We start from the raw sequence: 21,684 nt of genomic DNA, 5'->3' as shown, positions 1-21,684 counted from the left end.
TAGATGGGGCTGTTGAAATACAAGTCAGCACTGAAAACACAACACGCAGGTTGCATGACTTTTCTTAAACTGCCCATATTATGCTCATTTTCAGGTTCATAATTGTATTTTGAGGTTGTACTAGAATAGGTTTACATGGTTTAATTTTCAAAAAACACCATATTTTTGTTGTACTGCACATTGCTGCAGCTCCTCTTTGCACCACTGTTAAGGTCCCTGTTTTAGCTACAGAGTGAGACATCTCACTGCTGTAACATCTTTGTTGGCAGACGCACATGCGCAGTAGCTAGGTAGGGATCATATCAGCCAGCTAGCTGTTTAAAGGTGCCCTGCCATACAAAACCGTTTTTACTTGCATTTTTTGAAATATGTTAGGTCCATATGTGTTTGTGTTATGTTGTGAATGTTAAAATGAACTGCTACCTCCTTTGTCAGCTCTGGCCACTGAAAAGAAATAAGCAGAGAAATTAGGCCAATTACAAAAGCTGATCAGTCTGACATCATATTGCCTGAGCTCATTACTATTCATTAGCTCGCCCAGTTGGGCTGGGTAAAGGATTCTGACAGCCAGGCTCTCATTGGCTAGCTGTTAGCCAATCAGATTCAAACAGCTTAGCTTGTTGAATATTAATGAGAACTGGCAGAAATCGAGCTGAGTCTTCCTGCAGGCTTTCTATACCACGCTAGAATGGCTTGAAACAAGGTAACCAAGGCATTTTTCTTTTCCACAACAAATGTTAGAGTCCACGGTAGAACTTCAGACATTACCACAAAGTAATTAAATACATGTGGCAGGGCACCTTCGGTCAGTTACAAGGCAGGATTGGTCAGGACACTTCTTCTAAACGAGGGCGCACTTTCAACTTTGCGTGGAATACCTGCAGAATAGGCACATGTAAGTAGTTCTTTTGTAGATAAGGTGAACTAGTGTGTGTTGTAGCAGTGTTTTGCCATTGAGAATGAGCTAGCATGCTACCGATAGCATTCAGATTAGATCAGATTACATTCAGAAACCCGTATCTCACTCAAAACAGTATGGATGTTTTGTTTTTTTCAATTTTGTATGCGTGTGGAAGCACCAGAGACACAAAATAACACCCCAAATCCTAGGGACCGTTGGGTATTCATGGAATGGACCACCGGAGGAAAATATGGGAGGTCATGTCTTTTTAGTCCTTGTTTTGGCAGGGTCATTCCGTTTTTTTTTTGGTCTAGGGGGGAGGGTCACCCAACTTTTGTATTAATGAAAACAGCTAAATTTCAAAGTGGCTTTTTTGGTGCATATTTATCCATGTAGCTCTCTCAATCTCGGCCCCTATCGCTAGCAGATGGGTCCCTCCTTGTTTAGTCAGCCAGACAATTTGAGCTGTAGCTTTAGAGACCGTGGGATTTCCCAAACTGAATAAATCCCGCTCACACATATAAAAACAAAACTGCTTTGCTAGCTCCATCTAAGACATCGACATAACTAAGACATCTGCTGAAAAAATAATTGCATTCATTAGCATGATTGCCGTACTGTTTAGTTCAAAAACATCCAAAACACCGTACGAAAACATAGCGGACCAGACGCAGGCTTTTATTTAGAAAAGTCGAACCTCGCGGACAGCACTAAGCCGGGAGGTCATGAGATGGGAGGTCTCTAGGCTGCAGCCGTACCAGACTCAAATATCCTTTCGGTCCCGGTGATTATTTGTGAAATTGTGCAAACGACAGCCTTTTCAAGGCATTTGATAAGGAAGGAGTGGCAGCATGCAAGCTCCCAAATCGAAGCTCGTCTGAGAAATGCAGTTTTGGATAATGTTCAGCTTCGGCAGCTTTACCTATGCTAAAATATACAATGACTGAGGAAGCCTAGTGACGAGTCCATAGCAACCAGTGTGCTTTGTTGAATGGTCTCAATGTTTTATTGTTTTATTTCATGTGAATACTAGTTTACTAGAGGAGTAACTTAGTATTTGAAGTAATGCAGTAATGCAGGAAGTGTGCATTTAGTTTCCATACTTATTGTGTTTCCACAACGTTATTGAGTAAATCTACTGAAATGGCCACCACACCATGACAGGGCATGTCATACAATGGGTATATGTACATCTTTGCCAAGCGCAATCCAGTACAGAAGGCATTGATAAATTGTTGGGGAGGGTTATCCCTTTTTTGCATTTCATTTTGGAGGGTCATCCCAAATTTATTTCTGGTGAAGGGATGGTCAGGTCTATTTTGACTAAAGATCCCAAAACTCCTCCGGTGGTCCTTGAAATAAATAACAAACGTGAAAAAAGTGATTTTTTTTCATAATATGGGCACTTTAAAGAATTTCTCTTTTTCCCAAACCTGGGAAATTTGTTTTGTTCTTTTGCTTTATATTAAAACATATTAAAAACGTGGTTGTGGGTGTGTGTGTGAACTTGATTAACATTTACAATGACTGCCTTAATAAAGGTCTTAAGGTATCTTTAATTCAATTCAATTTTATTTATAGTATCAAATCATAACAAAAGTTATCTCGAGACACTTTACATATAGAGTAGGTCTAGACCACACTATATAATTTACAAAGCCCCAACAATTCTAATAATTCCCCCAAGAGCAAGCAGTGCGACAGTGGCGAGGAAAAACTCCCTATTAGGATGGGAATAGACATGAATCTCCATCAGTTTGCACAAAGTCCTTTACAGCTTCAGCCTCTGGCACAGCTGCTTTTTTGACCAATCTTAGGCCTGAGATTACACTTTTTTTTCAATCAGGTGAGTCAAGTCAAAACACAACTCAGTCACAATGACGTATATGCATTGTCATTTGACACTTTCATATCCAGAGTCAGCAGCAGGATGTGATCAGGTTTATCTTTGCTGTGCAATATTATAAATAAACTGTTATTGTGGCTATTTATAGTTTGTCCTTGAGCTAGAGCCCACAACAAGCTTATATTGTCACTACCCTCATCCCTTCCTTAAAGTTCCTTTAACTTAGATATCAGATCTGTCCACATTGAAATCGTATTTTGTTGGGCATCATTGACTCGCGCTGAAGATAGTTCCAGGTAAGAAATGTCCAAAAAACTCTGAAGCCAGTGAATACTGTAGCCCACAACAAGCTTATATTGTCGAGAGACTTTAGATTGCTTTTGTTACAGCTTCTCCTGTCTCCTTGGGGAGAAAGTCTGGAGCTATTGTAGCAGGAAGTTTGGACAGTCTCAGCATCACCTAAATACTGGTTTTCATTTGCATGAATGATGCCTGCAGTGTCCATATTGTCACGGAACTTGACACGTAATGCTTCCTGGCACGTATGCATTGCAAATATAGCAGTGCTCATTTCTACCTTCAGAATCATCATGTGTCTGCATGCATAGCTGGGAAGACATTTGATGACACTAAAAGCTTGAGAAAGGAAGAGGATGAGGCCAACAATAGGAGAAGGCAGCGGTGTGGCCTCTCAATAAAAGGTTACCTGTTGTTCTTTCCTCCTACTGGTATCTGCAGATTCAAGAGCATTTCTCATTGGAAAGTCAAACCAACAACTAAAAAGAGACGCTAAGTGACTACAAAGACACGCAAATTACGACAAAGAGACAGAAAACTACCACAAAGAGACGGAAAACTTCTGCAAAGAGACAGAAAACTTCTCCAAAGAGACAGAAAAAACTCATGCAACGAGACGCAAAACGACTACAAAGACATGCAAAGTGACAACCAAGAGACAGAACACTTCTGCAAAGATACACAAAATGGCTACAAAGAAAACTGAAACCAAAGAGAGGAAACCCACTACAAAGAGATTGAACACAACCACAGAAAAATGCTAAATGACCACAAAGAGTCTTGTCAGGATATCTTGCTGCTATGTGGGAGGAGTGGTGGGCCTTTTACATGTCTGCCCCCTCCCCCCACAGATGCTAACATGTTTTTGTAAATGTTGACTTGGGGCATGCACAAGTTCACATTGTTGGACAAGGTGCCAACTGTCTAAAATAGAACTGTGCTTAATTGAACATACCTAAATTCCTAGTATTACTGCTAAGAAGAAGCATGAAGTGGCTCTGTTAGCTTTCATACCTGATACAAAGAGAAAGTAACAGTCTGCAAATCATATCATTGACTTTTTATTGCAACATCATCACTTTTGATTCATGCTATGCCTCTACCCTTATCCCTTACACTACCCCCATCCCTTCCTCCATCTTCTTCCTTAGAAGTTCCTTTAACTTAGATATCAGATCTGTCCACATTGAAATCGTATTTGGTTGGGTATCGTTGACTCGAGCTGAAGATAGTTCCAGGTAAGAAATGTCCAAAAAAATCTGAAGCCAGTGAATACTTGAAATATCATGAGGTTTCCAACGTTGGACTAAAATCTTCTTGGCTGCAGTCAAGCCTGTTAGCCAGACTTTGCGAGTTTTTTCCATAAGAGAAAGGTTGGAGTCATCATTCAGAAATAGAGTGTGGATTAGGCTACATTTTTCTGTCCGAGCCCGGCCCACGTCCGACAGAGCAGTAAGCAAACCCGACCCAAGCCCGACAGACATTGAGATATTTATGTCCGAGTCTGACACAGTTAAAATCTCATTTTTTTCTCATACTAATGACACATGTATGTTTGTTTGTGTGGAAAGCCCGCTTTTATTAAGCATCTGTAGGAAGGCATTCGCAAAATGTCAACAGATGAGCGCATCAGCGCACTCGGGGCAACAAGCGCACATTAATAAGCTGTTTAAAATGTTCATTGTGTTAACCTTTTCTGATCGTTTCGCTTCCGACCGTGATCAGAAAACCAGGGGAGACTCGTTACCTCCAGGGCCGATGTTATAAAATGAATAACGTTGGGGTTAAAATCCTGTTTCTGATTGGGCAAATGAATAAACTTGGCTTTCAGTCTGGGGTTTATTTCGGAAACTGCACACACTGGCCATCATTTATGAAACGTGCGTACGACCTAAAACAGGCGTACGACGGGCGTACGTCGATTCCTACGCAAAGCTCGGCATTTATCAATTTGGACGTGAGCGTAGGCTGCGATCAAATCTCACGTCTGGTCTGAACTCGTGTACGCAAGTTTTCGAGTCAGTGTGGATTTGCGGTGCAGTATATAATCAGTTTAACAGGAGAAGCAGAAGTCATCAGTTGATCACGTATCAGCAATGGCAAACTGGCTCTTTTAGAATACCTCTATGCGCCGGTCTGCAACATTGTTTTAGCCTGTGGGGTTCTGCACAACATCGCACAGGAAAACACAGTGCCATAAATGTAGCGATGGAGCCAGATGACCCGATGCCCAGAGAGCAGTGTCCAGAACAGCCCCAACTGAGGGCTATATGAAGGAGATAGGATATTATTCCTCACTTTTAAAAGGTAGCCTATAGTGTTATGTTTGGCAATGATATTCAATACAGGAAACATGACGATGCACAACATTTTTATTTATTCTTCAGGTTTTTGTTTCTCTTTCAAGTGAATGATTTATTTCTGCCATTGACCAAGTTATTTTGGCTTGTTTTTCCAGCCCCTGTGCTGTCAGGAGACAGGGGCTGGGGCGGAGGACACGCGCTCTCCCTCAGCTGTTGCCTCGTTCCGACGAACACGAGTAAAATAAAAGACACTGCATAAACTCCGCTACCGTGTGTTTATTTAATTATAGGTACACACACGTAGGCCTAAGAGATTGCAATAGAAGCCTGTATATTACTATTAGGACTATAGAAAATGTGTCAAGGATGTATAAATTAAATAGGCTAAACTTCAGCTGGAGTCCGATTTACTACGGCAACACTGTTGACCGCATCAGTCATCTCTTTTCATCCCGCATTCTTTCTACAGCCTTTAATACCAGTTTTCAGGCTGCCAAATAGTACACACGTTAGTGCAAATGAACCAGAGATATCAGGGTTTCAATCGCCACCTCTGAAAAGTTCCGCTTCTCAGCCGGATTACGTCTCGCCATGACGTAAATTGTAGGGGCGAGGCCTCAAAACCCAGAATATATTGGGGCGTGATATTTAAATGACGATCGTTTCCAGCCGCCGCATTTATCAATGTACAACCATTCTTACGCTCTGATTGGTGTGATACGAACGTTTCATGAATCCCACGTGAAGCCTGTCGTAAGACGATTTCTGCGCTCATATCTGCGCTGGTTTCTACATTAGGATAAATGAGGGCCACTGTGTACAAAACTTAAACTTATTCCACCAACTCTGATCCAGTCGCATCTACACGTCTGCTTCCTCTTTATCTATCTCTCTTCTGCCCACTTTTCACACACCCACACACACTGAGCTCTCTTAAAGAAGCCGCAGCATCATTTTTACAACAAATGCCTTATTGCGCTGATGTGACCGAGCCCAACCTGAACCCGAACATCCTTTCTAAATATCTGTCCGAACCCAACCTGAGCCCGATGGGACCCATCCTCTATTCAGAAGATGTACAGTAGGTTCCATTGGTAATCGTACCCCTATTAACTCTGTAAGTGTTCTAATAACCTTTCCCCAAAAATCAAATACTCCTGGACACTCCCATACAACATGTAAAAAAGAGCCAATGGTTCCAGGGGGGCACAATGAACAATATGGGTATTAATCCCATTTTATGTCTTATTATTGGTATATTATATATTGGTGTTAGGAATGCTCTATGACAAAATTTAAAATGTACAGTATATACTGATGACTTGGGTTTTTTTAAGCACCTGTTACATTATTCCCAATTGTATCCCAGTCCAAATCTTGTTCTTGTCCCAATTCAGACAGTTCCCTATCCCAAGCGTTCATGCCTGATGTAGATATTTCTGAGAATTTAAATGATCATAAATATATGACACTAATCTTTTGGGAGCACTCTGCACCAAGCTCAAAATAGGTTGTTCCTTTAAATCTTCCCCCTAAGGAACTCCATAGGCTTTACAGGCTGACCTTATTCTAAAGTAAAAGAAAAGAGAATGTTTCTCAATACAATATTGAGAGACCAGTTCTTGAAGGCCAAAAATATTATTTAGCCCATTAATAATAATAATAATAATAATACATTTTATTTATATAGCGCTTTACATGGTACTCAAAGACACATAACAGTAAAGCCAGCATATATAGCACATTAAAAACAGATAAGCAATAAAACCAACAAATAAAGCAAGCATATTAAAAGCAATTAAAAACAATAAACCCAGTAACTATCAGGTGAGAAATGTAAGACGATTGTATGTTGAAAGCTAACCTGAAGAGGTGTGTTTTGATTAGTGTTTTGAATGTGTCCAGGTCAGTACAGTCACAGATGTGTATGGGTAGGGAGTTCCAGAGGTAGGGGGCTGCAATGGTGAAACCTCTGTCACCCCAGGTACGGTGCTTGGTCCTGAGTGGTGGGGAGAGGAGGTTTGCATCGGAGGAGCAGAGGTTACGGGGGGGGATTGTGGCGGTGGAGCAGGTCTGTGAGGTAGGAAGGAGCCTGGTTATGGGGGTTTGAGGGCTTTGTGGTTGAGGAGGAGCAATTTAAACTGGATGTGTTGGGAAACAGGGAGCCAGTGGAGGTTCTGAAGGACGGGAGTGATGTGATCATGGGAACGGGTGTGGGTGAGGAGACGGGCAGCAGAGTTTTGGATGTAATGGAGTTTATTTAAGGCTTTTGCAGGTGAACCATAGAGGATGCTGTTGCAGTAGTCAATTCTGGAAGTGATGAAGGCGTGAATCAAAGTTTCGGCAGCAGAGAAGGTGAGTGATGGGCGGAGACTGGCAATGTTTTTGAGGTCAAAGAAGGCAGTTCTGGTTATTGGGTTGATGTGGTTTTCAAAAGTGATGTTGCTGTCGAAGATGACTCCCATGTTACTGATATGTGGGGATGGAGTTGTTGACAGTGAGACCGAAGTTATGGGTGTTCTTTGTGAGGGATTTTGGGCCAATGAGCATCAAGTCGGATTTATTGTAGTTGAGTTGGAGGAAGTTGGTTTGCATCCAGGTTTGAATATCGGTGAGGCAGTTGGTCAGGGTGGAGGATGTAGCTGTGGTGATGGATTTGGTAGAAATATAGATCTGGACAACATCGGTGTAGCAGTGAAAGTGAAGACCATGTTTGCGAATGATATTTCCGAGTGGCAGGATGTAAATGATGAAAGGGAGAGGACCAAGCACTGAACCTTGGGGGACGCCTTGTGACAGAAGAGCAACGGAGGAAGAGAGTGTGGTGCCACTGATGTTGCAGTAGGTTTCCAGTCGGGAAAGGAGGATGGAGTGGTTGATGGTGTGAGGTGGCCAGAGTCAGAGGAGAGGAGGAGGTCATTGGTGACTTTGAGGAGGGCTGTTTCAGTGGTGTGTCCAGAACTGAGAGAGGAATTAATTAATTGAAAGATGATGGGATGGGATCAAGGCTGTACACAGCAAAATCTGTAGTGTTAATTTGAGTTAAATTCCCAGTGTAAATTATTCCGAGTGAATGGGTGTTGATTTGTGTTATTTTAACACTTACAGTGCTGAAAAAGCTCTGTGGGGGGCGTCATTTCAAGGAGTTAGGAGCATACACTCATTTTGAGTTACTTTCCACATCCGTTTTTTTCGCGCTCATTCATTGACGAGCAGGATATTTGTCTTCACTTACCGTGGCAGTGAACTTAGCTAGCTAGCTAAGCCCCCAGAAGAAAACTGTGTGGGATTGAGATATTCGGTTTAAAAGGTAAGAACCCCATTTATCAATTTATAAAGGCTGTTTGTCGTTATTTAAGCCATGTTTTAACGTTAAGTGGGGTGTGATGCAGTCGATGTGCTTACATGTCGATTAATGGAATTGACTTGCTAGCTAAGTTAGCTAGCAAGTAATTTAGCATTTTTTCCTTTTATTTATCAACTGTATGTTAACGTTAGAGGTAAAAATATACGTTGCGTGTTTAAATAAATAATAAAAAAGTGCTTAACATTGTATTTACTATGGTTGTAATACGATAGCAGGGTTTTAGCTAGCATACACTAACTGAAAATGTGTATGTGGGGGGTGGGGTCGTTGTCGCTTTTTATTTTTTTAAATTTGCAGACGGTTAAGTTGTGTGAGAGAACATTTCTGTCAAGAATATTCGTTTTAAAGGAGAACCACATTTATAAATGTATTCTTTAACACTCTAAGTTAGTCCAGCAACTGTAAAACGGTAAAATTACGTTAGTGTGTTTTAATATAAATTGTGCTTAACAGTGTTAGCTAGCTAGTACGTTTAATGAAAGTAATTTTATGTGGCGTCCTCGTCAGGTTCAAGATGATTTGTGCACGTCCGCGTTTGTTTTTCGTCAGTGATGAAGGCCTGCACAAGGCTTTTGGCGTCTTCACTCGCGCCGTTCGCGTCCTCCATGTTTATAATAGCGCTAACATTACTCGCGTTTACCCGCGGTGTAGATTTGTACGCCCCAACATAGTTTCTTTCCGCCATCAATATGGCAGAAATACCAACAGTTGCAGCTTTGTTTCTGCTGTGAAAGTCCCAGATACGTTGGGAAATTAAACTGCATCATGTCTGGATTAGTAACCTCATCTGGTGGAAAGAACCAGCCTTCTCAAGTAACGTTACGTGTGCTGCTTCCAGCGCCAACGTTACTTGAGGTTCAGATTTAACTGTTTAGTTATTGCAATAAACTGATAAAAACTAAGCTGAAATACAAACATTGTGGTGAAGATTTGTAAAACGTTTGAATTCATACTATATCAGGCCCTTCCACAAGACAACAACCAAACAACTTTTAAAAATGTTCGTTCTTTAAATAGAGTTTAGGGCTATAGTGGATTTATACAAGTGGTGTGAACCCAAAATAACTAATTCCACCGTGATTTACTTGTTAAATGGGTCTAAAGTATGCAGAAACAGCAACATCATGATCCAGATTAAAAAGATAAAAAAGTATCAGGTCTGTCTGCAAAATGACAAGCAAACAACTTTCAGTAATGCTTGTTTTCTGAATAAAGTTCTAAAAAAGTTGCCAGGGCATCATGTTGCAAACAGAATATTTTGGTTTTCTTTCTTTTCTTTTTCCTGTATATGATGAACAATCATCACTGTTGTTTGTGAAACATAGGCTAACATCTCCTTACAGAAGATTGAACCGCTTTTTCACTAGTTGCAGTTTCAGGATGTTGCCATGTTGCTGAAGGTGAAATGCAATAGTATCAAGAAGTACATCAAATTGCACTTAGGCTTCACCTATTCAGAATTCATCAGGGAAGGTAAATCATTTGAAGGCAAAACAAAATATGTAGCCAATTTAACAAAAAATCACAGCACAATATTATCTGTGGCAGAACTATTTAAATACTTTTGGCTGTAGTTAACAGTTTATATTACATGTTGTGTCATAATATTTTATTTTAATGACAGTTCATAGTGGAATCATCAACATTAGTTAGAACATGGTTGTACATGATTCTTTTTAGTTTAACGGAGTTAAGCAGGATTTCAAATTTGCTCCAGGTGACTTTATCTGGTTACATTCCCAGCTCAACTTGACATTTTTGATGAAAACTGACACAGCAGTAGAGGAAGACATTCTTCTAGGCCAATCCAGACATGTGCCTGACAGTACGTGACAGCATTTCCGGTGTCATTAAGAAAACCAATGTTAATGGATAGGGCTATTTGGTGCAGCTGACATTGACCTTTCTTTATGGAAAGAACATGGCAGTGGGCAAGGCTGGGTCAAATTTGTTACAGATTACTAAAAATATAATCTGAATAATTTGGGGTTACTTAAAATGTTTATACTAAAATGGATAAAGCCACATAAAGTTAAGTTAATCAAATTTTCTCTTTTTAAAGAGTTTTCTCCTCTAGATCATTCAACACCATCTTCCCTCACGGACACCATATCATTTTCTTCAAGTGACAGTGACCTTAGAGAACTGGGTATTACCACAGGTGGCAAAGGAGGTAATTGAGAGCTGGAAACGTCTTATTTTGATTTACTATCAATTATAAGGTGTCACGTTTAATTGAGATTATCACCAATTGAAGCATTTGGTTCCAAACTCACTTTTTTATCAAAGAAAATGTTATTAATTTTCTCCCTTTGTAGATGTTTACCTTTCACAACACTGCTGTTTTTTGTCATTCCTCTGAACTTTCACCCTTAGTCTATATAGACATGTTGTGGTATGTTTTTTCTAATAGACAGCATTGAACACTAAAACTTATTTTTCCTTTTTCTGTTATGCGAGTAGATGGTAGAAAAGGCCTTGCTTAAGAAGCCTGGAGGAGAGGATATTCTTGAGGAGTACAAGTCAGAAAATTCACTAATGCACCGCACTCTGAGACAGCTTGTCAACATATTGGCGAGTGATATGACTGAGAGACATGGGTAAGATTTAAAAAGGTTTTTATTACAAAGAAATGTAATAAGGCTGTAATCTTGTAATGATATAACTAATGTAATGATATAACTAATGTTTCTTGTACTAAAGAAATTATTAAAGATTGACTTTCTTCTCTCTATAGCAGGATTCCTTCCTGTCAGCAGACGAAGTATGCCCTGGGAATTATTACTCTTTCCCTCACTGAAGGATCCTTTTTCTCCAAAGGGCTATGTAAGTTGTACAACCTTATTAAGAAAACACAGCACCAGATTTACAGTAAAGGGCTTTGGTGTTTTTATTATGAAATAACTACAGTTGTTTATAAAAGTGAAAAGATTTCAAAATTCAACAATCATGATGGTGCCCTGACTTGAAATTACTTGGGTTATAAGGATATCAAAAGAAAATCTGTTAAATAAGTAATTGTTCTTTTATTTCACAATGCTGCATCTTCATTTTTTGTAAGATCGTTTTGTGATTATTTGTGTTTATTCATTTAAATGTAACAGGAGCATTTCTATGATGGGGAGAAAGGCACTGGATATTTAGCGTGGCGCCTCAAAACCATTTCCAGGACTACAGGAAAACGGCCAGCCAAGGAAGTCTCAGTGCATCAAGCGCAAGGACCAACGCGCCGAAGATCAGCAACCACACTGCCTCAGCAGCTTGATGGAGATGCCTGCAGGGAGGCCATTTCATTTCTTGTTCACTCCCCTGATGAAGCAAGTGTATTTCAGAAGATGAAGATGACGTTTCAACATTGTCAGGACCTAGTGCATGACCCACAAAGAAGCACAGATGTCTTCAAAACATTTCCACGCTTTTTGGATGTCAAAGTGAGTTGTATATTTCTTTTATTTAAACCGAAGTAAATTAAATAAAGTTTAATATCCAGTGTTTTGCTGGATGTTAGCCATGAAAACACCTAATCATTCATCTTCCTGGCTTATTGATTGTCTTTTTTAAAAAAAATGTATTCTGATTTACACTGGTTTAATATACCACACACTGATATCAAAAATCACTAAGCTCACCATTAACAATGAGTCCTGGTCTCATACAGTATATATGCTTGTGTGTATAATCAACAGGTGAATCAAGACTTCCTGCTGCTGTTAGGTGCTGAAACAGCCTCCAAGAAGCTTGAGAAGTGGGACACCTCATTCAAGCCCAAGGTCATCAAAGAGGCCAAACAACTGACTCCGACAACTGAGCTGTGACGACTTCTAAAAGCTGCTGAGAAACTTGCAGAGAACGATGAAACGGGTAAGCTACACAGCATGCATTGTTCATATTACAAATTAGTTAGCTATTTTTATCTTTTCCTATTAGACATTAATGCCTTGTTTTTCCTCCTGATAGACTGGGACAGTGACATCGCTTCTATGCTGCTTCTTCTTTATCTCTTGCCACCCACAGCTGGACGGAAGAGTGATGCAGTGGACAAAACGGTGCACTTTCATAAGGTACATTATATACCTCATTTGTTAAAATTCCATGAGACAGTTTTAGTTATATGCACTTGCTAGCCATATGTTGCTTTTAAAGTGCGTTCCTTCCAAATTAATGGTATTGCAGGCCAGTATGTCCCAATTACTTGAGGACCGTTTTTCCAGTGAAGCAAATTATCTCAAATCTCAGGGGCAGTTTACAAAGTCTATTACATTAACATGGACCAGCAAGTACCAGATTCACTTGAAGGTGTACACATATTTTTTTTTCTGTTTAGTCATGCAGCAGCATCAATGAATATCTCCAGGAAAGGGAGAGTAAACAACCATACATCTTTGCCATTGGCTGAACCCAGAAGGCGATTGATACCTTCTACATCGCCGTTGACAAACAGCTCATCCTCTGCCAAGCCACCAGCTCGTTGGATGCTTTTGATGAACTGTTTAAATCCCACTACGTGTTCAACTTGTCTTATGATGAGTCCCTCGTCCATTTCTACACTTTTCTGCAGACAACGGTCTACAACATTGATATTACCACAACAGATGAGTCTCCAAGAGTTCGTGAGTTGCGGGCAAAACTTTTGAATGACATATGAATATGTTTAAATGTTTCATATGCCAAGCAGTGCATGCTACCAGCCAGTGCCTAATAACTCATTTGTGAATCTGTCACAGTTTCTATCCAAGCACTAGGTTTAAGTTAGTTTGTGCACAAGCTCATTGTAGGTGTCACTTTTCAACATTTTCAGGTTTTAAAAAGCATTTAATTAGTGTGCATGATAAGGATTGTCAAAGTGGTGATGCAGAAACCTCAGTGTCATTTCAGGCGGATTTTCACAGTTTACAAAATGGTACAGAAGTTGGAACAGAAGTTGCAGGAACAAGTGTCGTGCAGAGCCCTGATACTGGGTGTTTTGATAACAATGGATCAGGTCAAAGTATCAAAGAAAACACAAAAGATATCTGTGCTACAATTATCGCCAAACTCCATGGTAGTGGAATGGCAAATAGTGTAGTTTCATCAATTGTTAGTGATTTGGAAGAATTTGCTGGTGGTCTGCACTCCCAAGTTAAGCATGAAATATTGTCTGCTATGCCAAAAGATAACCCTGTAAGATCTACATTGGAAAAGGGTTTTGAAAATTTTGAAAACCCATTTGTGAGGTTCCAGTGAAAGACACTTTTGTACACATTCCAATTTTGGATACTATTAAATGTATCTGTCGCAATAATTATATTTGTGAACTACTTGCAAAACCATGTGTATCAAAAGACAGATAAGAAGACTTTTTTGATGAAAGTTAATTTTAAGTCACATCGATTGTTCTCAAAAACACAGACTTCTTTACTAATTCAGCTTTACTATGATGACTTTGAGACTGCTAACCCACTGGGTTCAAAAAATGGTGTCCACAAGGTGGGTGCTCTCTATTTTGTCCTCCGAAATCTGCGGTGGAGCCCCCCCTCCACCCTCTCAGTCACTCTCTCATTTCTCTCACTACAGGTATGAACAGCTCCACCTACACAGCAAAAACGTCAGTGTTATTTCAACTCCCATAGTGTCAAATTTAACACTTTCCCTGAGTTTATATAAACTCACCAGTTCAGAGTTAAATTAACACTTCGGAAAGTGTTAATATTTTAACTCCATAATAAGGCAGGAGTGGTGGTTGAAGGAGCAGGGGAGGTGGTCAAATGGTGTTGATTTTGGATTGAAAAAATGAGAAAAGTTGTGAAGGTTGTAGAAATGTTGTCAGGGGGGTTAAGAAATTTGTTTATTGTAGAGAAGAGAGTCTTGGGGTTGTTGGAGCCGGAGTGTATGAGCTGTGAGTGGTAGTAGGACCGGGCAGTGTTTAGGGCGTTTTTGTATTGGTGAAGGTAGTCTGTATATGCATGGAGGTGAACTGTTAAACAGGTATTATTGTTGAGTCTTTCCAGCTGACGTTTGCAGTACTTCATTTGGTGAATTTCAGGAGTGTACCAGGGGGCTGAGTGTGTGAAGGAGACAGTTTTAGTAATGATGGGAGCCAGTAGGTCGAGACAGGAGGACAGAGTGTTGTTGTAGTAGCCCACAAGGTGGATTGGATCATTAGACACTGAGGGGGGAGGCATATACTGAATTGGAGAGAGAAGCTGAGAGAGCAGATGAATTTATGGATTTGAGGTTCCTGAATGAGATTTTGGGCTTGTCTTTTGGGATAGGAATGGGGATGTTGATGTCTGTGATGATTGCAAGATTGTCTGAGATATGGAGGTTGATGCTGGAGAGATGATTTACTGTGAGACCAGTGGAGCAGACCAGATCGAGGATATGACCATGAGTGTGGGTGGGGAAGTTAACGTGTTGTGAGAAGTTGAAGCAGTTTAACAGTTCCAAAAATTCAGTGGAAGATTTGCAGTTGATGTTGTCGATGTGGAAGTTAAAATCTCCAAGGATGAGGACCGAGGGTGATACAGCACAGAGCTGTGTCAGAAAATGCGAAAATGAGAAAGGTGGGCTTTGGCTTTGAGGGTGCGGTAGATAACGGAAATGACGAGAGGACTGGGACCAGAGAGTTTAAAGCGAGATGTTCAAAAGACAGGGCGGCTGTGGTGGAGATGGCGATTATTTTAATGTCCCTTCTGTGAACAGTGGCAACGCCACCTCCCCATCCCTCAGTGTGGGGTTTGTCTGTGTGGGTGAATCCTGTTGGTGTGATCTGGTTGAGTGAGAAGTAGTCCAGGGGTTTGTGCCAGGTTTCGGTGATACAGAGGAAGTCCAGTTTGTTGTCAGTGATGAATTCATTCAGGATGAGAGTTTTATTACTTAGCGATTGAGTGATGAGCAGGGCTATTTTCAGATGACGTTTTGGGAGTAGTTGGGAGGACTGGGAAAGGGGACAGAGGTTGAGCAAATTGGCATGCTGTGATTTGCTGTGTTGACATGATGACAAAATACGATTTGACCATAGTGAAGGGATGTTGTTGGACGTTGAGAGGTGGTATGTGAATAGGCAGCCAGAGCGTTTGTTTGGAGGACGGGGTGGTGACATTTGAGGCCATAGGGGGGAGCTGGTGAGGCTGATCGATCTGGAGCTGCCATGGTGGGCGGAGAAGAAGAAGACTGCGGGGCGGTGGGGGCGTGTGGGGTAAATAATCACGCACGTGGGGCATACTGTATAGCGAGCTGTAGGTTGACTGCTAAAAACGAGCAACCTAGTCTGTTTGGGTAAACTCCATCAGGCTTATAAAAAGAGGGACGGTTCCAAAATAAATTAAAATTGTCAATGAAACCAAAGTTGTGGGTATGACAGGTGGACTAAAAACAAGTGTTGAGACTTTGTAAAAGGTTGAAAAGTTGATTAAAATCGTCTTTCGTATGTTCAGCTTCTGATTAGCTGTGTCATTATGGCCAATGTGGACTAGGACCCGGTTTATGGAGGAAGGAAGTGAGTGCAGCGGCCCAGGTAGTTTGTTAAGCAAGGTCGGGACAGTGGCTCCAGGAAAACAGTGTGTGGTGGCATTAAAATAACGGATGTTCCTAATGATATTATCGCCCACTATCAAGGTGGTAGGTGCATAAAGAGGGCGAGGAGAGGGAGTATGAGAAGGCTCGCTGCTGTGGGGTAGTTTGTTTTAGCTATAGATATTAAGGGAATACTAACTTTAATACCCAAGTAAAGGACCTCATTTGAAACGTTAATGTGGGGTGGTAGGGTAACGCTATTTTTATCTGTATTAACTGGCATCAGCGTTGATTTCGATCTTATATCCTGAAAGATGCCCAAATTGCTCCAGTGTTTACAGGACACACGGAAGGGTTTGCTGAACGTCTGCCATACAAATTAATGTGTTGTACGCGTAAAGCGAGATTGAATGTCTCCCCTATTACTAATTGTAATAGGGGAGATCTGAGGGCAGTTTCTAATTAACTATGCCAGGGGTTCTAAGGATAAATTGAAAATCAAAGGAGACAAAGGGTCCCCTTGTCTTGTTCCACATCTCATGTCAAATATGTCAGAGAAGCCTTTTCCCACACATACTGGGGCTGTAGGATTTGCATACAGTGTCTGAATCATGTTGATACATTTATCTCCAAATTTAAACTCTTTTAGCATCCTCCAAAGATACGGCCATTACAGGTGGTCAAATGCCTTTTTGTCATCCAAAAACAAAAGACCACAGAGGGGTGGAATTTGATGTGATGCGCTAGTATATAGCGTAGGAGTCGGCAAATATTATCCAAGGCGAGCCGCCCCTTAATAAAGCTTGTTTGATCGAGGCTGATTATTTTCCCAACCACTGTCTCAAGTCTACTGGTTAAGACCTTGGAAAAAATCTTTAGCTCGGCATTAATCAGTGATATTGGTCGATGATTAGTACATTCTAATGGGTCTTTACCGGGTTTAGGTATAACTGTAATCAGGGCTGTATTTAGATCTCTGTGGAACACACCATTATCAGTAGTAAAATTAATTGTTTCCAACCATATGGGTCCAACAATATCCCGAACTGTCAGGTAGAGTTCTACAGATATGCCATCTATACCTGGTGTGCAGCCGGCATTCGTAGCTTTGACTGCTTAAAATAACGCGCTGAAGTAAGGAAAAGGTAAATAGCAGTGTGCAGATCGGAGCGTAGTGTGTGAAGAGTGAAGAGCAGAGGTGTTCACAAGGGAAGAAGCTTGGAGTAACGTAACTATGGAGAATATAGAAGATATTGAACACATGGAAGAGGCTTTTGAGTTTGATGGTCGTCCTTATGTATTCTAACTCGAGTATCCAGATGAAGAACTAGCCTCACAGTTGGAAGGAATGAGACAGAGGGGCAGCAACAGGCAGATGAAGCAGCTGCTCCATGCGCGAGCTACAGCTAGCTTTCAGTAACGCTATTACTGTGCAAGCCACAGACATCATTTATCCCGTTTCCCGTTTAGTCACTGATATGGTCATAACCACTACAGTGCTTAATTACCTAATTTTGAGGGGGAATGCATGACCTGGAGGACATCCACCAGACCAGTGGGTGCTCGTTGTATTGTTGTCGGCAGTGGCAGGCGAGGAAGGCGCGGAGGAAGCACAAGCAAAGACGCCAGTCTGGCCTGCTAGCCTAAGGAAACTACCGCACAAATTGTCACTGCCAGAACTCCTACTCACCAACGCCAGATCGATGTCACACACAATAGATGAGCTACAAATACACACGGAACTGCTGCGTGATGATTATCATCGAAGCCTGGCTGAACACACTCCCGGACAGCAGCTAGCAGCTGGCAGCTAGCAGGACAAGCTAGCGGCAGGATGTAACGTAAGAGCCCTGTTCATGTTGCAAAGACATTATAATTGCATTTTGTGTCTGTTTAGAGGCACAAAGGCACTCTTTAGAATATGCCCCCAAAACTGCAGTTTTAGCTAGCTGGGAGCTATGGGCATCAGCTGCAGCAACTCAGTCAGGTCAGTTTGCTAGTGTAAGGGGCACTTATAATGTAGAGCGAAGTGCTGCCTTTCTAAGGAACTTTTCAAAAGAGGAGAAGATACCAAAATAGTTTACTCAGAACATATAGCCGGCATTTATTAAACATCAATTATCCAACAGTATGACCTTGTTACTCTTTTCTTTTGTAATGTCCTTTTAGTTGTGGAAATCCGTATTTCTCTTAGTTTCAACCTTTTTCCACATACGTTGAGAAAAAAACTGAAAAAATAAAATTACCTCAGAGCTCTGATAAAATAACCCCAAAATAATAAACCAAAGTCCATCTACCCGGGTAGTATGTTTGTTTGTTTTTAAATGTGGTGAGATCTCGCGCTTATCTGTACGATGCAAAGAAGAATGGTGAGTAAAAGCAGTCCGTGTTGCAGGCTAGATGAACATCCACGCCCTCTGCTCCTTTGCCTCGTGCGTCCAATGGCGAACACGTCCAATGGAAGTCTCTCTCTCTCTCTCTCTCTCTCTCTCTCTCTCTCTCTCTCTCTCTCTCTCTCTCTCTCTCGTTCTCGCTCTCAAATCATGCATTAAAAAAAACAACCTGCAGGGCAGGGCAATATTCAATTTCTTTCCGAATAACTACCAGATCTGGGAATCACTTATTCATGAATTGTAGTAACTTAAATTCTTATTTTCACTACACACATGAAACTCAAGCACTAACATATTAAGTAGTAATGTAGCTTCAACATAGCATGGAATAGCACTTCAAATCATTAAACTCATGTTCAACTCCGATTGTTTTGTTTTTTAACTTACGCAGTGCACATAAATACATTTTCACACAATGCATTAAACAACTGAATTAACAGCAGAAAAATTGAGCTAACTTTGCGTGCTTGACTCAGTAAAACACACCTATCACGCTATGTCTGCTAGTAACACAACTGACGAACACGTGTAAAACACTCACCGGAAAAAAGGAATACAAGAAAATTAACTTGTCATAAATTCGACCCCTTTTCTCTGCTTTTCCTTCCTTAGAAGTAGGTTTCGTGGGAAAAACACTTCTTAAACCAGCTCTTAAGTGTTATTTTTTTAAAACTTTGTTCACTCACTGTGGAAAATCTAAACATGGCTTCAACTCACTATCGTTCCGTTTTTTCCTTATTTTTTCTTCTTCTTCACTCTAAAAATCAGTGTAGCAGTTTTCCCACTATGCAGCGCCACCACTGCCACCTACTGGACAAATATGGTGTGCAAAGAAAATATAACTACAAGTAATCAAGAATACATTAATATAATCCAATCCTGTTTGTAGGCTATTTTCGAGTGGGTTACACTAGGACCGATTCTGTTTTTTCTGTTCGGACAGCGATCAAGATTAACGTAAAAATTGCCCATAGTTCTCCTATCCTGGTGGACCACTGAGATCATATTCAACCACTCAATGAAAAACCTGTGCTTTCTTTTCTGTTCTCGCAACTTCTAACAGATCGGTGAAATTTGAGCTCCAGCTCCTCTCCTCCCCCTCCTTTGTCTCTGCTGTGTTTGCATGTATACGAAACACACATTTGCTTAGATGTGCAAACACTACCTCTCTTAACTCCCATGGGTGTATACTGTATATATACACTGTTTTGGTTGCAGATCATCATCTATAGTGAGATTGACTTGTTTTCACAATTGACAGATTCTCATCTTCTATTAAATAAAAAGTTACAGTAGCCTAATTGTCTTTTTAATCCACTTCTGCCAATTAGATAGTGATTACTAATGCAAAGACTTTGTCTAGAAAAAGCAATACGTTTATCCCTGACCATGGCGCGTTTCACACCTCATTTACCCATGAAATCTGTGTTGACGTGCATTGATGTTTGAGCATTGCTTGTTTGTATTAACTTGATAGATTGACTTTTTCAGTCGATATTAACATTAAAATAGCCAAAACGAAAAGGTCCCATGACGTTGTTTTGACAGATTTTCCTTCTTTCTCAAACTCTTGGTCATTTTGATAGTCTTTTCAGGGCAGTTCATAGAAATGTAAATAAATGTGTATTGATGAATTTTCTGATGGGTAAAACAATGAAACGTACAGTTGGTGAATCCAAGGTATCTTGTTAAGTTTTTCAACTCGAGTAGCACTATGCTGCAGATTTTTCTGAACTGGTCCCCGGTGACGCCTAGACAGGCCAGCCAATGGTTTTCACGCTATTAATTGACAGGTGGTGTAATGCGCCAGGAAAGGCAGCAAAGTGCCAGCAAAGTAAAAAAAAAAAAAGAAGAAGACTGCTTGTGTAACAGGTTTTATGTTTCCTTCTCTCGCTTCTGCCAGACTACTTTAACTCATACCTGCCAACATTTGGTTTTCAAACTCCGGGAGATTTGTCATTTGGCATGGCGGCACGACGGGGGGCGTCAGTTAAATAAAAGCGTGGAGGTTGTCGATATGACTAGGTAAGATGCAGCTACAGCAAGAATCAAGATAAATGGACGGCTTACTGACCACATAAAACTGGAAAGGTTGTCTTGTCAAAGATGGTCCTATCACTTTACATTACATAATAGATGAACATAATTCTCTTATTGCAGAAGTAATAAGAAAAGACGTATGCAGGGAATTGTGGTTAAAAACAGAACGCAAAATTATGTTTTATTGTAAGTACACAATCCAAATAATGCCTTACTATTCTTTTAGATCTTCTTGACATATTTAATTGTCAAGTAATATTGGTACATATTTAAACAAAAACTTCCTTCGACTTCGAAGCAATCAATTATTTTGGGGGTTGGTTAAAACAGTGGTTCCCAACCTTTTTTCCTTGGCGCCCCCCCTACTTATGTCTAAGAAAAGCTGAGCCCCCCAAGAAGAAAGGCAAAGTTCTACTTGGCATGTAGTCATTTTTTTCAATAAATAGTTCATAAACCTTTGTTTGACTAGTTGATTACTGAACCCAGCCATCACACGCCGTGACGTCACATCCTGCGCGACCCATCACCACAAGTAAATTCTCAACCTGTGGGAAACACTGACAAATATGTACATCAGGCAACGGCAAGAGACAAGTCATTTTTGGATTTGAATTGCACCATGAATTACACGTATGTACTGTATGTCAATTAAAAAGATAATTTTGCAAGTCAAGAAAGTTGCAGTTTGTCGTAGGTTTGTCATAGGTTTGTCATAGTACCATTTAGTTTTGTATGAAACCGCTCAGTGAACTACAAATCTTGTCTTGCACAATTAGTTTATGTCAGGGTGCCGCAGGAAATTCCACTGGATGCATGTGTTTTTCGCCGATGTCCCTTTCCTTCTGCTTTCTCTGTGTTGGAATTTTAAACACGGCGTGTGGATGGTCTTGCAAAGCGAGACTACGCACAATATTTGTCACCGTCACCAACACCAACGTGGCTGTTACCTTGGCACATTTTACTTGGTTCCTCCTGAGAGAAGGAAAAAAAGTTTATTAAAAGAGGAGAAAATCATTACAAGTCTGGCCATGGGAAGCAAAAAA

Source organism: Perca flavescens, chromosome 17 (assembly GCF_004354835.1).
Source record: "Perca flavescens isolate YP-PL-M2 chromosome 17, PFLA_1.0, whole genome shotgun sequence".
In the NCBI taxonomy this organism is placed as follows: domain Eukaryota; kingdom Metazoa; phylum Chordata; class Actinopteri; order Perciformes; family Percidae; genus Perca; species Perca flavescens.
The sequence above is the reverse complement of the archived record's forward strand: the minus strand, read 5'-3'. Positions refer to the sequence as shown.